Source organism: Leptonychotes weddellii, chromosome 3, assembly GCF_054177405.1.
Source record: "Leptonychotes weddellii isolate Sample4059 chromosome 3, ASM5417740v2, whole genome shotgun sequence".
NCBI lineage: Eukaryota > Metazoa > Chordata > Mammalia > Carnivora > Phocidae > Leptonychotes > Leptonychotes weddellii.
The window spans coordinates 19,209,812-19,226,463 of NC_138371.1; the positions used below are offsets into that span (position 1 = coordinate 19,209,812).

Here is a 16,652-nt window from a genome sequence, read left to right on the forward strand (position 1 = left end):
TTACATAGTCTTTTTGACATTTCAGGTAGAGGAAAATGACAAAGTGTGCTATGTTCTGATTTTTATGAAATCTGCCATCATGTATTTTACCATTATGACCCTGAGTCCCAGGTTGGGTCTATGGTATCGCATTTCCTGCCTATGCAATTGAAAATATTACTTTTTCCTCTACCCTTGGAAAGGGCCTAAGTAGTATTACATGTGATCATTCTGCTCCAGTCTTTCTTGGAGTTGTCAGTGACTCTTCATGCCCCCAGTGTTAAAGAAGCAGTTGTCTACACAACAATTCTTTCCATTAATTTAAGAATATTTATTAAGCACCCATTCTTAAGGAAGGTGCTAGCAGTACAAAGACCACAGTCTCTGATCACCTTGAGTTCTCAGTCTAGTGAATATCTTCTATCCTGTTCTCAGGGAACCAAAGTGTCAGAGCTTGTTGGTGTGTAATGAATTCCAATGGGTAAGGAGAGAAATGTAGGAGAAAACTGAAGAGAACTGCTTACAAGGGAATCTTTATTTTTCAGATAATAATTTTTGAGCATATTATTTAAGCCTGTTTCACAGAAAAAAATACAATGCTTCAAGATGGCAATCAGAATACATACATTTGAATCCTCCTTTTCCCCAAATTCCCATGAAAATGCAGAGGAAACTGGAGCATTGCTGAGACCAGGAAAGGGCACCATTGCTTGTTCAAATTCAATTGAATTTATGAGAGACACTATGCAGCTAAATTGGGTTGAGTGATGGGCCAAACAACCCATGGTTGGTTTACTGCAGAAGAAGGCAGACGTACAAGTAAGTGGAAGTACCTCCCACCTCAGAGGGGTAGGAACTGGAGGAAAGGTGGTTCGGTGGGGGGGAGGTGTGCTTTGAGAGGTCTTTGAGGTACAGATATCTGTGACAGTGATCATAGCTCACACAGAGCATGATACCTGCCACGACTCTTTTTTTTTTTTTTAAGATTTTATTTATTTATTTGAGAGAGAGCTAGAGAGCACGAGTTGGGGGGTGGCACAGGGAGAAGGAGAAGTAGGCTCCCCACTGAACAGGGAGCCCAGCTTGGGGCTCAATCCCAGGACCCTGAGATCATGACCTGAGCCAAAGGCAGATGCTTAACCAACTGAGCCACCCAGGTCCCCACCTGCCACGACTCTTAAATTATTTGAACTCACACTTGCTGTAGATGTCCATTTCTAGGCGAAAACCCAGGGCTCCCTTAGGAGGCTCCTAATGAGGGCAGTTGTGCCAGTCAGAAAATGGGAAGGCTCATCTAGCTGCTACCACGCCAAAGAGAAAAGAAGTTCTCCCAAACTGAAGGGAGCTCTTGGGGATAATAACTTTTGCCTTGGTGTTCCCTTCTTAGTCCACAAGCTAATGGGTCACCAATCTGAGAAAGAGCAAAATTTTCTGGGTTCTTTGTTTGTTTTTTGATCAATGATTTGGACAGGTACACTTGCAATTTCTTTTTTCTTTTTTTTTTTATTATGTTATGTTAATCACCATACATTACATCATTAGTTTTTGATGTAGTGTTCCATGATTCATTGTTTGCATATAACACCCAGTGCTCCATTCAGTACATGCCCTTTTTAATACCCATCACCAGGCTAACCCATCCCCCCACCCCCCTCTCCTCTAGAATCCTCAGTTTGTTTCTCAGAGTCCATAGTCTCTCATGGTTCATCTCCACTTGCAATTTCTGATGAAAGTGTTTAAACCCACAGCAACGGATAAACTCTTTCCTTTTGGAAAGATGGATAAACAGGTGAGGGGGACCATTCTGAGATAGATCTGTTCTTGTGAGATGGTGATCATAAAAAATAAGGTCAAAATGTCTAAAAGCTGATCCTTCACAACTGATCAAATAAATTACAGTGTTCCATTACCATAAAAAAATGGTAGCCATTAAAAAGAATATCATTGGAAACTTTTATTGGTATAGAAAGAGTTTTACAATATACTACTAAGTTCAAAAAGAGAGAGAGAGTGACAAACCAGGTAACAAAACAGTAAAGTAAAAGCATTGTGTTTATGTGCATGGGTGGGAGGCAGGAGTGGGCATTATTGATGGTAAGAAGATAAATACTGGAAAATTATAAACCAAAATAATTAATAGGTAAAAAGTTAATACACATGCTAGAATGTGTTATTAAGATGATTTTATAATCTTTTTTTTGATGGTTTGTAGTTTAAAATTTTTTTATAAAATCATAAATGGTCACATTTCTCTTATATAATTATAAGGAGTAAATATTGCTTCTTGGAAAGCTTACTTCCAAAAAAAGTGTTGGACTGAGACAATTTTATAGATGAGTTCTTAACACTTCACAGAGATGAGTAATTTTCATTTTATTTTATTTAAAATTTCATTTTATTAAAAACTCAAGGACGCCTGGGTGGCTCAGTTGGTTAAGCAACTGCCTTCGGCTCAGGTCATGATCCTGGAGTCCCGGGATTGAGTCCCGCATCAGGCTCCCTGCTCGGCAGGGAATCTGCTTCTCCCTCTGACCCTCCCCCCTCTCATGTGCTCTCTCTCATTCTCTCTCTCAAATAAATAAATAAAATCTTTAAAAAAATAAATAAATAAAATAAAATAAAATACTCTACAATGCAGGAAAAGATAAAAAGTGCACAGATTTATTACACAATTATCATATCCCTATATATCAAAACATAACAAAGAGCTGAAAAAAAATCAACCATGAGCCAATTTTACTTGTGAATATGAAGCAAACTTTCAAAAATGCTAAAAAATTTAAAATAATGTTTGCAATTTGTTTCCAGTATTTAAAGACATTCCTATTAAGAGAATATTATCATTAATTGTAGACATAATATATAAAAGCCTAAAGGTATCCACTGAAAAAGTTACGCTAGTAAGGTTTAAGCAGTTGGTCAGTAACAAAGTAGAATATATAGAAAAGAACTGTAAGATTGGATAAAACAGTAGGTTGGACCTGAATTAATAGAGTAACTCAACCCCACTTACACATTTTAAATACTTAAATCTTTATGGTAGCTTAATTTGTTACTCCTTTTAGACAAGTAACTTTCTTCCTACTCTGTTTCTTTTATTAAATCACACTGAGGTAATTGGCCTTCCCAAGTGTGCTGGGGCAGGAGTTGGAGGCAAAGGTAAGCACTCATGTGCTTAAGGACATGTACGTGGAAGTTTAAGCTAAGACCCCAAAGACGAATGATCTCATGACACATGGAACAATAGAAAATGGCTTTCATTCCAATCTTGCACTTTTCTGGCAAAGTATGTTGTTAGGTTTTTTTCCTTCTAGCTCCGACTAGCTATGACACCAACTGAGGGTTCCTACTATTCGATTCAATTCTGACACTAAATACACAGAGTTAGCCGCCCTCACTTCAGATGTCAGTCAAAAGTATTGGGTCTCCGGGTTACTCACACTTCTGTCTGAAGTGGCTACAAATTGGAGGTCCCCCTCCCACCCTGTTTAGGTTTGATAATTTGCTAGAATAATTCACAAAACACTTAACTTAGGTTTACCAGTTTAATGGTGTGTGTGTATATATAGATGGTTTACATACATGAACAAGGGATATAAAGGGACAAGGAATATAAATGTCAGATGAAGAGGTACACAGGTGAGATCTGGAAGGATCCTGAAAGCAGAACTGGAGTGGGGTACACCAGCTTCCTGGTATGTGAGTGTGTTTGACAACTTGGAAGCTCCCTGAAACCCACTGTTTAGGGGTTTTTATGGAGGTTTCATTACATAGGTATGATTGATTAAATCATTGGCCATTAGTGATTTAATGCAACCTACATCCCCCTTTTTCCTTCCTGGAAGTCAGGGGGTGGGGCTGAAATTTCCAGCCCTCTAATCATGCCTTGGCCTTTCTGGTAATCTGAAGGTATCTAGGGTCCCCCAGCCACCAGTCATCTCGTTAGCATATAAAAGATATTGTTATCACTGGAGATTAAGGACTGGGGACAGAGACCAAATATTTATTTGTATTATACCACATACATTCAAAGAAGAAGGAGGGCTCTGTCATAGCTAACCCCAAACATGGATTGTGTTGCCAGTCAGGCAATGGGACAATGGTGGGCTGCCACAGTTATCAATGAGAAGAGACTCCAGCTCAAGGGTGATGCCTTTAAATGTTGTGCATGCTTTCTATTTCCCGCAGAAGGTCAGTCCTCTAAAACAACTAAATAAAGCAACAATAACAACAAAAGTCTAAGTTTTACCCTGCTACTCTCTCCTGACTCTGAAAGACTCATGCAGGGATTTCCACAGTCTCTGACAAAATCCCCTATAAAATAGACAAGGGAGAAACAAAAGAAAATTTTAGAAAATATGTAATTTTCTTACTAGAAATTGTGAGGACATTTGATTTATAGCAAGGCGTGGGGTCAAGAATCTTGTCCTAGAGTTGAGACATGATGGCGAAGGAAGCAGTAAATGGCAGATTTAAATGGCAGACATAAAAACCAGTGAATTGGAAGACAACTCAGGAATTCTCCCATTACTGAAAGAAGATTAAAGAAATAAATATGAAGAGAGAAGAGGTAATAGACTTGGAAGGGAGATTTGAGTGTTTTAGGATATGCATGAGGACTTTCAAGAGTTAATGATAGAAACCCACAAACCTCAGTCAATAAAGAATTGATTTCTGTAACAAAAGGGCTAAAAAAATACCAGGCACATTAATCAGCAAACTCCACATATACTCATAAACATAGAATTTCTGAATTTCAAAGACAAAGGAAATTCTTTAAGCAGATAGTTAAAGGTATCTGATATCAAGAAGCAGAGACAGAGATTGTATCTCCATGGGAAGGACCCCAGTCCCCAAGGGGAGTGGGTGGTAGAGGAGAGCAGAGTTTGAAATGTACAAAGCTGAAGTGAGTCTGTGACTATTTCAACTGCGCCACTCTATATGAAAGAAACTAGACAGTGATTTTCCCAGATATGACAAGGATCCAAAAGAATTATGTCACGTTATCAATGACAAGTTGTGAAATTAAAAGTAATTTTCGAAGTTACCAGTAATAAGAAACAAATTTAGATCGACTATGCTATAGGGATTCTCTTATGCTTCCCTGTATAGAAAATATTGTAAAGTTGTCATGTAGAGGTAAATAAAGAAGATGCAATTAAAAAAAAATGGAGAAAAATGGGTACATTATAGATGTATACCAGGCAATTAATTATTATAAATGCTATGTTATTTTCTGGATTTTGTGACATTTGTAGTATTTGTTCATATTTTAAGATTTTGTAATTTGTTATTTCTTATCCTGAATAAAAATTTGTTTTCATACCTAATTTTTTGCCATATTACATACAGTAAAATGAATAATTACAATTATGTATTATTTTTCTCAAATAAAACTAAAAGTATATGTTTCAAGCCTCCCCCCCCAATCTAGATGCCTCCCCTATATACTTCTCAGGTTACCTTCCTGTATTTCTCTATCCAATCAAGAAATGAATCAATGTAATTAAATAAAATAGTACTTTAAAAGAGGAGAAGATTAAGAATTAAAAACGTTCTGGGTAAGGGCGCCTGGGTGGCTCAGTTGGTTGGGCGACTGCCTTCGGCTCAGGTCGTGATCCTGGAGTCCTGGGATCGAGTCCCGCATTGGGCTCCCTGCTCAGCGGGGAGTCTGCTTCTCCCTCTGACCCTCCCCTTCTCATGCTCTCTGTCTCCCATTCTCTCTCTCAGATAAATAAATAAAATCTTTAAAAAAAAAAAACGTTCTGGGTAATATCAAGACCAGAAAATGTATTTACTGTCTAAATAATTGTTAATATACTTACCAAACCTAGTATAAGTGTAAAAAAAATGATCCTTGAAAGAAAAAATAATATACAAAAAGGTTATCATAGTCATAAATATTGGATCATTTCCACAAAATGTGGTACAGAGTGGGAGGAGATATGAACGGAGGGCTGGTTACATTTCTTATCTTCCATAAGCTTTGTATTTAGATTCTGTTTATGATGGTATGTGGTTTTGTTTGCGATAAAATGGGCATAATATCCTAAGTATGTAATAACTGTATATTATGAGAATTTTCCAATCAGATTAGAAACAAGTTGTAACACTCATGTGCTCACCTGGTGCATATAGAAGTAATACTATCTTGGTTATAAATGGTCATCCATGGTAGAAAAGGTAGGAATTTGCAATTTCTAAATCATTAGATTTTTTAAAAAGTGAATTTCTTTGCCTTCAGTGATCATCCAGTCATTTTTCAGTGAGAACATTGGCTTTGGAGAAATAGTAAGTATTCAGTGGATTAAAAAGTTCCTATCTTTGATTTGCTATCTTGAGGCCCAGGCAAACATTCAGGTAGAGACTCATTATCGACTCTACTAGATTGTTAGAATACCAGTGCTCAAAACACAGTAAATAGAAAGCCTCTGGTGCTTTCGGCACTGGCTTCAAAGAGAGGAGTTGTGGTAAATTTCTGTGAACTGTTGAAGGGCTGATTTTACTATACAGTCACTTTCTTTTCTTCCAGGAATGAAAGCAAAGCTTTTTTGGAAAAAAAAAAAAATCATACATCTATCACAGCCTTGACTTTGTTCTTTTTATTACCAGTTCATTGGTTAAGGAAAAAAGTATTTGCTAAAATCAGCAAAACCCAATAAACAAAATTCCCAAACCCCAAACAGCACTATTTCCTGGTTACTGTTAACTAATTTATGCATTTGTTTTACAGAAAATGTTGGAATTGGAATTGGAAGAGTAGTGAACCTCAGACTTGGAACCTGGAAACAGTGACTCTTTCCTATGCAAGGTACAAATTTTAATATTTAGGACCTCGAAGTTTTACATTATATTTCTTTATTTGTTAGTGGTTATAGAAAATAGAACTCTAGAAATATGTCCCGCCTTCCACTTAACTTGGAATCTCATTTCCATGCTTTATCACTTGTAGGTTTTGGCATAGAGCTGACATCCCAATTATTCATTTTTCTGAGCATGACAATGGTATATTTTCCCTTCTTTTTCACTTAATTATGAACTGGGTAGCTACTGGATACCAATTAGCTTGCTGGCTATAAGGGTGTATATGTGTGTTTGTGTATCCTCCGTCTGTCTCTGTGTACAAAATATTCAAGTAACTTAAGAGTGATAAGTAAGACAAATGTTTCCAGCTTCCACAATCATTTTTTCATGGGCCTGTCATTTTTTTGGCTTTGGTTTAGAATAGTTTGGTTCAGTTGCTTGGGTACAGTTGATTGAATACAGTTGCAACAACTAATAAAAATCTGTTATAAGTTAGGGGCACTTTATATTTGTACTCCATTGTCTCCAATATGATGCATTATTTTCAACCCAGAATTTAGTGCCTGTACAAATCTTCTCTCCATCTGAAGCCTTGACTAAAGATGGAGAAGATGAGGAAAGCATTAACTCACTTTGAACTGAAGAATAATTTATTAAAAATATAATAGTCTATAAAAAGTTGACAGAAACAGATTCTTCCTCTTGTCATGTTGAAAAGAGGTCAGGCTTCCTTGCTCTTAACAGGACTTCCTGTTAATGATGGGGTTTGGTCAATGGAGGCCCTGGCAGGAAGTTGAGGGTGAGGAGGAGTGTGAGGTCAGGGCATTTATGTCTCCTGTCTGCCACGTTGCTGAGGGTAGCTTTGTTCCTCTACCAAAGGCCACAGCTCCTGTGAGGAAACCTCTCCATCCAGTTCTGTGTCTGGGCTCTAAGACCCTCCCCTCTCTTTGTGTTTTCAGACACAGGGCTGGTAACAATTCGCTTCTTTTGCTGGTCTCCAGGTACTATTCCCATGTCTTCTTGCTTTTCTGAAACCCTGCACATGTCTTTGTGAAAAGTGGTTTTAATTAAACTCTCCTCAAATTTTCCAATATACACGTACCTTCTGGTTTTTGCCAGGTCCTTGGGTACAGAGGTTAATTTTTTTAAATAAAAAGAGGCACTCTGAGCAATATCAATAGTGAGTGAGAGAGAATAGAGGAGGCATGGAGTACTAACTGAAGTTTCTACACAGATTCTTCCTCCCTCCCATCTCCATTTGCTCATCCTGATCCTCTCTCCCTCTTCCCAGCTCCCGGTTTCCTCATGGCTGACCAAAGCCTTTTATTTCCATTCTGTAAGAAATCCTCTCTACTCTGGATTAAGTCCAATACTCTAAATATAGTACTCTCCCATTTCCTGACCTTCTCATCAATTTTCATTTCCCATGCCTCATTTTCTCAGAATATCAATGTCGACTGATTTTGATTAAATAGGGAAATAATCTGATACACTAATTTATGCTAAGGTACAACGTCTAATGATGCCTTAGTCATGTATAACACTCCATGGAGTTCTGACTTTCAACAAAGACTTTTAAAGATAAAAAGTCTTATCTCAGATTATATAACATAAACAAATGAGTGACTCTCTAATGGTGAGTACATCACCCACAAAGGCAGAGAGTTCCTTTGGGGAATTATTATGAGGTAACCAATGCAACTCTTGGGTCACATAATAGGAGTTGTCAGCTCTACTTTGATGTAAGGTTTGCACTGAGAAGCTGAGCAGTAGGTTTAATGTAAGGACTATGCCAAAATGAGACCATTTCTCTTCCTTGTGAAATGGAAAAAAAGGAAAATGAAATGGATATTAGCAACTTTGATATAAGAAATGAGCAGATACTATAATAATTCTTTCTGTACATAAGGAATCTCCATTTAGATATGGTTTGGGCATGATTTAATGTATTAAAACTTAAGCGGAAGTCGAAGGAGTATGGAATTTGATGTGCTTTGGATGAAGTCAAGAACTTTTGGATGATTTGGACCATTTTCAGAGTCGTGTTTCTTTTTATTCCCCTGATGTGAAAAGTTTGGGGTGTCATTAATATCTATAGCCCAATTTCTGTGGTTCACACTGTTACATATTTGATGTCATTAATTCAGCACCCGGAAGTGTTTTGCATACCATTTCTTTCTTCCTTTTTTTCCTTGAAGAATAGTTGACCCAAAATGTTACATTAGTTTTAGGTGTACAACATAGAGATTCTGCAAGTCTGCATGTTATGCTCTGCTCCCCACGAGTGTTGCTCCCATCCGTCACCAGATAAGACTATAACAATAGCATTGACTAGATTCCCTATGCTGTACATTTCATCCCTGCGACTTACTCATTTCATAACTGGAAGCCTGTACCTTCCATTCCCCTTCACTCATTTTTCCCATCTCCCCACTCTCCTCCCTTTTGGCAAACATCAGTTTGGTTTCTGTATTTATGAGTCTGTTTCTGCTTTTTGTGTGTTTTACATACCATTTCCTAAGAACTTCTGCTGCTGATGGCTTTCACTTTATACCCAGAGATTAATGGATAGATCTCACTTGGTTTTACTTTAATCCAGTCAGATGAAGGCATGTGTGCAAACTATATCTCAGAAAGATTTTGTTAAGATACTGCATATCAATTCACTTGCGTGGAGGAGGTTCAGTAAGACCCTTCCAGTGTCAATATCTGGTCTCTGGTACCCCAAATCCTGAATCTCTCAGCTGGTCTAGAAGCAGGATGTAGAGAACAAATAGCCAGGTCTCAACATGGGGGGTGTGGAGGCCTGGGGAATAGATCTGGGTATGAGTTGGAGGGAGGCTTGCCAGGAGAGAAGTTTGAAGAGAGCACCATCCTTTGACAACCTTCCCTAAAGGCTTCAAAGACTGGCCATCGATGTTTCAGTAGAATATTTTGCAGTGTTTCTTTTAACATTTCCCATTCATTTATTCAGCAGATGTATATATATTTTTAAATTTACCATCAAGTACCAGGCATTATTCTCTGTGCTAGGGATGCATCAGTGAGGGAAAACAGACAATAGTTCTGGCTCGTGGAGGGCAGGGGCAGGGAGAAAAACCACAAACAATAAATCATTAAGTAAACTATATAGTAATTTGGATGACAATGAACGTTAACTGAAAGGAAAGAGAACTGGGGAAGGAGGCCAGGAATTTGGGAAGTTATAATTTACATTTAGAGACTTTGTTGGGTAGGTGACATTTGAACCAAGACTTGGAGGAGGTGAGGGAAGGGGCCATGGGGCTACCCCTTTAACACAGACCTAACAGCTGTTAAATCAACATGTTAAAGCAGCTCTGCCCACTTGAAATATAATACAAACCACACAGGTGATTTTAGGTTTTGTACTATTCACATTTTAAGAAGTAAAAGGAAATAGGTGAAACTAATAAAAACAAAACAGTTTGTCTAACTAAATTCAGCATGGAACTGAGATCTAGAAACAATATTAAATACTTTGCATTCCTTTTTTTTTTTTTGACAGAGAGAGAGACAGCGAGAGAGGAACACAAGCAGGGGGAGTGGGAGAGGGAGAAGCAGGCTTCCCGCGGAGCAGGGAGCCCGATGTGGGGCTGGATCCCAGGACCCTGGGATCATGACCTGAGCTGAAGGCAGACGCTTAACGACTGAGCCACCCAGCACCCTTTTTGCATTCCTTTTTTTTTGTAGTGTTTAGCATGGGGTGTGTATTTTATAATTACAGCACATCTCGGTTGGGACTGCGCACATTCAAGTGTTCAATAGCCACGCTTGGTTTGTGATCATTGTATCAGACGGTGGAGCCTTAAGGAGTATGAAAAATTGCCACTCTCGAAGAAAACACTTGAGTGAGTAGTCTGCTTTCCCGTCTCTTCAGGTCAGACTCCTGGGCAATGGGGAAGACACAAGCTTAATTTGGGGTGGGGGAGAAATTTATTGTGAACAATGCACCGGGCAGTTTTATTTCTGTTTTAGCCCAATAAGGATAACCCATTCTGTCCCCTTTAGGTTGGCAACTTGACATAAAGGGCCTCATTTATCCTCAGACATTTGTATACATCTTTTGCCAAAACCTTTCTTTCTTTTAGGAGTTGTCTCACTGAGAAACTGATTTTGCTGGACTATCCATTCAAGGTCAAGCCTTCGTGGTATTTTGTGTTTGTTGGAAATGTGGATGATCACCTTACACTAGAGGTTAAGGATATAAATAGGAATTTTAAGAATGCAATTGTATTCTGAATGCCTGAGTTCTGCTTATAAGGTATCCAGTTCAGCAAGAACAAGGAAGAGATAAACCATACATTAATGCCAATTTTTGTAGTTACTAGTAAGATGAAGAACAGCTGTTACTAGTTTTCCCCTCTGCAATCAGATTGTAAGTCCCAGAGGATAGGAGCCAGGTCTTCATGATTTTCTCTTTTCTTTTGTGTTCTCCATAGAGGGTGGTGCTGAGCACATAGATGATATTTCATAAATATTTATAGATTACTCGAGGGGTTGGCAAACTTTTGCTGTAAAGGCCAGATCATAAATATTTTAGTCTTTGAGGGCCATACAGTCTCTCTCACCGCTACTCTACTCCTCTGTTGTAGCAAAAAGCAACCTAAATAACATGTAACAAGTGGACATAGGTGTATTTCAATAAAACTTTGTTTATGGACACAAGTTTTATATAACTTATAAAACTTTATTTATGGACATATAATTTTACATGTCACAGAATATTGTTCTTCTTTTGATTTTTTTCCAACCAATTAAAAATGTAAAAACCATTCTTCGCTGGGGCCGTGCACCTACAGACAATGGGCTGGGTGTAGTCGATGACCCATCCTGGGCCAGCACCTGGCTTGCAGGGTCCTCATTTTTTGCTTCTGCCTTTTTCCCTGGTTTTATTTCCTTTCTTCCTTATTTCCTGATTCATTCTCTTTTCCTTGTTTTGGCTTTCCTTCATCTCCCTGCGGGGTACCCTATACCTGCCCTTCTTCCTGATCTTTCTTTTCTCCCTTTCTTCAAACATGACAGCTGCTTTCTTCTCTTAGTTTACCTAAGCACTGTCACCTTAGGGGGAAGGATTTCCTGAAACACTGATTCAGTAACAGGAAAAAAAAAAAGATAGATGGGATTGAAATAATATTTAAAACATGGAGCTCTAAAATTATTATATTATGACCTCCCCTTCTCCTTCTTCTCCTCATTTTTATGCTTCTCCATACACTGAGTGCAAGGGAGAAGAGGGAATAAAAGTGACTTATATGTACGTATTGACAGAAGTGTCATTACTAATATGTGCAAGTATGTGGGTGGGTAATGGTTATTCTAGTTGTGCTATTTATTTTTCATTAACCTGTAATAATTGGGCCTCTCAGCTATTTATTCTTTCACCCCTTTCTGCAAATTCAGACACCTATTTGAGAAAATTATCTTGACTCACTAACAATTTTGCCTTTGCTGAAACTAAGGTTTTTTTTTTTATTTCCAACCACTCCAATTCATAGCTTCTAATTTTAAAGATGGTCTTATTCAAGTCTTTTTTTTTTTATTTTTACAACACTTTCATAAACAATTTGCCTCAAATCTACCAGGTTTGAGCAATAGCCTTAAAATTCAGTTACCAGGGCAATTTTAGAAAGTACAGACGCTACAAAGACAAAAACAAACAAAATAACCTCCACAAAAAACCTTCCTTTGGTTCTTGTCCACAAATGTTCAGAGCATTCATAAACAACACTGTTAAAAACAACACCATTTCATCACTTTTTTCCTAAAACAAAAGCAGCATATTTTTCTTTCTTGCCTTTTCTCTTTTTTTTTTCCTTAAAGATTTTATTTATTTGACAGAGAGTGAGAGATAGTGAGAGCAGGAACACAAGCAGGGGGAGTGGGAGAGGGAGAAGCAGGCTTCCCGTGGAGCGGGGAGCCTGATGCGGGACTCGATCCCAGGACCCTGGGATCGTGACCTGAGCCGAAGGCAGACGCTTAACGACTGAGCCACCCAGGGGCCTCGACTTTTCTCTCTTTCTTTACAAAATTACCAACTTAACAAATATGATCGAATTTTACTCTTCTCGGTAGTTGTGCAGAATTTTGCCCATAAATCTAAGATGCTTTTGCCTTTCTTCATTTTTTTCAGCTGCCGTGATTAGGTGTTAGAATCAACAGCCTTCCTTCTTTGATAGAATTTTTTTCTTCCACTAAGTAATATCCTCTGAATTAAGGGTAGGGCAGTCAGTTTCTTCAGCTGTATTTATCATTGTGTTAGTCACAGAAATCCATCTTTTTAAAGATATTCCATGATTTTCTCCCTTAATTCAGAATATTTGATAGAATATGATATACCACAATTAGCAAAATCTAGACCAAAGCAAAATATTTACAAGAGGTATGAAAGCTTCATAATCATCTCATCCTCAAATGCACACACAGTATGATTTGAAGTATTATTACAGCTCTTATCCTCTTTGGGAAGATACTGTTAATTCACTGAATCTCACCAAACCATCTCAATCACATGAAACGCCAAAAAAATGTTGGCCATGATCAAATCTGATTTGTTACCTACAAATTCAAGATAGAATGATTATCCTTTGGTTGCATAGCTTTTTTTTTTTTTTGCATTGAAAACAAATCACATTCATTAACTTGATAATATTTATAATATCCCAAATGTATGAGGAAAATACTAACATCAGTATTTTCATACAAGAAAGCACAGGCATCTAGCAATAGCATTATGTAATATAATTTACACAGTATTATAAAGCTAATCATAATTGTTAAAATTTAATCCATATACTCTTTATATTTCCCCCTTAGTTCATTGCAAAAGTACTTCTAAAGACCACAGACATACAAAAAGATACTGTCTGTAATACACAAAACATTGCTAGTCATGTGTCCTGAAATCTTCCATGTACTTTATATGGTGTTGCCAATGTAAGAGTAAGAGAAAAAGACTTAATCTTCTCTTTGAATCCAGAAAGGAGAAAGACAAGTACTTTCATGGGCATCCTCCAAGAAACAGAGGTTGAAAGGCAAGCCTCCCTAAAAATGGCATTGCTGTGTCTGGGTAAATTAAAAAAAATCTTCAAAGAAACTAGTAGACCTTTGCGGCTGATTGTGTTTTCCAAAGATTGCTGCACCAACATGTATCCCATTTCACAGGTTCTTCCCGCAGAGTCGCGCTAAGCTTGGCTCCATTCAGAGGTTCGGTCTGTTCCCTAGCTTGAACCTGGATACGTCTTTCTAACTGCTGCAACCAATAGAATGTGATGGGTATGACACTGTATGATTTCCAAGCCTGGGCATGGAAGGAAATCCAACCTCTGCCTGGTTCTCTCTTTCTCTCTCAGGGCACCTGCCCTTTGTAATCAACCATCATGTTGTAAGGAAGTCCAGGTCATATGAAGAGGCCACAGGTAGGTGTTCTGGCTTAAAGTCCTAGCTAATAACTTGGCTGGCAGTCAGCATCATCCACGATTTATATAAATAAATGAGTCTTCAGATAATTCCAGCCTCTAGCCTTTGAGCCATGTTGGCTGCTAGCAAGTGGAATAGAGATGAACTATTCTTCAAGCTATCTAAATTTCAGATTTATGACCAAATAGGTGTTGTCATTTTTTTAAGCCTCTAAATTTTGGAGTAATTTGAAGATTTTATTTATTTATTTTAAAGGGATAGAAATCGGGGTGAGGGAGAATCTCCAGCAGACCCTGAGATCATGACCTGAGCTGAAACCAAGAGTCAAACACCTAACTGACTGAGCCACCCAGGCTCCCCTGGAGTAATTTAAAATGTAGCTATAGATAACTGTAACAGCCTTCAACAAGATAGTTCTTTGATGTTGTAAAAATTACATTGCTCATGTAATTTGAGTTCCATTCCATCTCAGAACTAACGCTGAACCTTAGCAACCCCTGGCATACTTCATATATCTCCCCTTTGAAGGAATATAGAATTCCCTTTTGGTGATTTCTTTGGAAACAGAAACAAGTGAGAGCACTTCAGAACAGGAAGTGGCCATAGAATTACTGCTTTTGGTTTTTGTGAGTCCTCAGAACTACAAAAAAACATTTAACTGGTTTGCAGTAAATTGCTTCCATTAGCTCAGCTCTTAGAGGAAAATCTTCACAGCTAGCAATGTTATGATGCCACCCTTGTGTACCTATTAGGAAGCAAGAACGATTCGATCATACTTGATCTATCTCTGTAATTCTTGCAAAAATAATTTTGGGGGTGCAGATGAGTAAGCAATGTGTACAGAGAGCAGTAACTAAGTTATGTTCTTATTTATTGTGCAAGTCCTCAGGTAGGCTGGAAGCACATGGCAGTAGCAAGTTTAGAATTATTTCCCCATTTATAACTCAGTAGGGTAGCTCCTGTGGTTGACCTTAGAGTCATAGAATGAGCTAGAGAAATCTATCAAGATGTGTTGGCCAGCTCTTCAGATAAACACTTCAGTTAACTTAGAGGTCAACATCACCATTTCAGCTTGACTCTCCAATTTTGGCAGCTTGGCTAAGAGTCTTGTCCACAAAACCCTTAAACTTAATTGAGGTAAATTGTTTACAGCAATCTACAACAGCTAGATGGTATGGCTGAAAATTTATTTCCAGGTGTTCTAATGATTCTATGTTAATAACATAGTTATTCCTATGATGTGGTCCTGAAAATTCCATATGAACTACTGAGCAGACCTACTCTTCATAGTATAGAATGTAATCCACCATTGCAACATCTAACTCGAATTCAGTTCACTAGGCAAAGCTTCAGGCCGAAACTTTCACACAAGATACTCTGTGAAAGTGCCACAGAATGAAAGATGGCCAAGACAATGTAATAACCATCTAGAAGAAAAAGGCAGGGAGCAGAGTATTTAATAGTATGGACTCTCGAGCCAGTCTCTGGGTTCACGTTCTGTCTCTGACCCTGATTGTGTGATTCCAGGGCAGGTTCTAATTTTCTAGCATTAGAAAATTAATCTTTCTTTGCCTCTGTTCCTTCATTTCCAAAATGAAAACAATAACTTTGTAATGTTTAAAGGAGTTCGTTGATGTGCCGTGCATACAACAGTGCTTGGTATGCAGTAAGTGCTAAGTAAATGTTAACTATTACTATTATGTTGTGAGTGAACAATTGAATGTCTTGAATTACTCAGGAATTACTCTTTCACAAATTATAAAGCATTTTAGGGTTCTAGGCAGTTAATCATATAATTTGTCCAGATGTAAGATATGTTTCAAGCACATTTTTTAACATCAACACTTCTTCTGGAAGTGTCACAGTCTCTTCAGGAATTTCTATGAGAGTCAGCTCTGGACATCAAGATTATGTATGATTCTTTCCATTACATTCTAGGCAAGCAGAAAACACACAGTGACCACCGAGTTTGTGGCTTTGGTGCTGTTTAGATCGTGATCATGGTATTTAAGGTAAAAGCCTGCAGTTAGAGTTTCCAATTATGTTTGTATTATGTTGGTGAAAATTGAGGAGTGGGGAGATTTTTGACTTCCGAAAGAACTCATAATGTAGATAATATTCTTTGAAGCACTTCTCAGGGACAGCCGCCATTAGTGTTTGGACTGTGTATAGCTCTCTCACCATAAGCTGAATAATCATTGGTGGGGAGTTCTGGTTTATTCTCAACATAAGAAACTGATTCTGACTGGGAAATGAATGATGATATAACATCCCAGAAGGTAGCATTTTTCTGAGACCGACTCCACAGAGTAGTATTTCCAATAAGTAGTGAAGTGACCCAGCAATGGCAGACTTTTGAGGAAGAAACGTCAGAGAAAGCACAGAGCCCCAGGAAACTTTAGTCTTGCTGAGTTTTAGATCACATCTGATAT

The 16,652-nt window shown here is 38.0% G+C and overlaps 1 long non-coding RNA gene across 1 annotated transcript in view; it reads left to right on the forward strand.

Moving 5' to 3' along the window:
• The first annotated feature begins 6,712 nt into the window (after positions 1–6,712).
• LOC145720467 (uncharacterized) overlaps positions 6,713–16,652 on the forward strand; it is a 30,271-nt gene continuing 20,331 nt past the window's right edge. Inside the window, exons 1-2 of the long non-coding RNA XR_014143392.1 lie at positions 6,713–6,790; positions 10,529–10,652. This is a non-coding gene — a long non-coding RNA (uncharacterized LOC145720467). The remainder of the gene's footprint in view (positions 6,791–10,528; positions 10,653–16,652) is intronic.